The 567-nt window shown below is 45.7% G+C and overlaps 1 protein-coding gene across 2 annotated transcripts in view; it reads right to left on the bottom strand.

Annotated features, from left to right (window-relative positions):
- The window catches only part of LOC119587979 (borealin-like), a gene marked incomplete in the record, with an annotated part of 10,567 nt that extends 10,168 nt beyond the window's left edge, over window positions 1-399 (bottom strand). For both annotated transcript variants that reach the window (XM_037936698.1, XM_037936699.1), the window contains 1 exon segment: window positions 241-399.
- Between the last annotated feature and the right edge of the window lie 168 nt (window positions 400-567).

Genomic DNA, 567 nt, shown 5'->3' with positions numbered 1-567 from the left:
TGAAATAAGGAAAATCTGATTCTCCTGGAAATAATTTGATAAAAAGTTTGAGTTACATCATCGCCACGTCTGTTACAAGCCCACCGTTTTAATCAAAGCCGCAAAGGTGATTTGAACTTTTGGGACGAAAAATCCTTCATAATACGACCCTCGTCCTCCACCAATACGGAAAAAAACACCATCCTTTATTTCCCTTTAAAAAAGCCAAAACACCGCCATAACTTCCACCTTGGGACTCACCCCTGACCACCAAGCTATCCGCAGCCCTCGCAACCACGTCGGAATCCGTTGGTGACGCTCGCCTCGGCCCGAAAATCGAGGAGGAATCGGGAGGCGTCCGTTGGCCTTGTTTGTCTTTGCGAACCTTCGCGCCGGACAAGCGAGCGCCGGGAAGCGCACTTGCTCCTGGAGGGTCGAATTTTCGCCTTATTTCAGGTTTAGTCGGGGGATTTCCCTTTTTTCTGTATTGGGGTCGAGGGTGATTAGAATTAGGTGAATAAGTGGTTGTTTCTTTTTGGTGTTTTTTTTTTTAAGCTATGTGCATTATTTTGCAGTAATGTATTTGTT

Source organism: Penaeus monodon, chromosome 23, assembly GCF_015228065.2.
Source record: "Penaeus monodon isolate SGIC_2016 chromosome 23, NSTDA_Pmon_1, whole genome shotgun sequence".
NCBI classification, from domain to species: domain Eukaryota; kingdom Metazoa; phylum Arthropoda; class Malacostraca; order Decapoda; family Penaeidae; genus Penaeus; species Penaeus monodon.
Note: the sequence above shows the minus strand (reverse complement) of the source record. Positions and strands in the feature narration are given on the sequence as shown.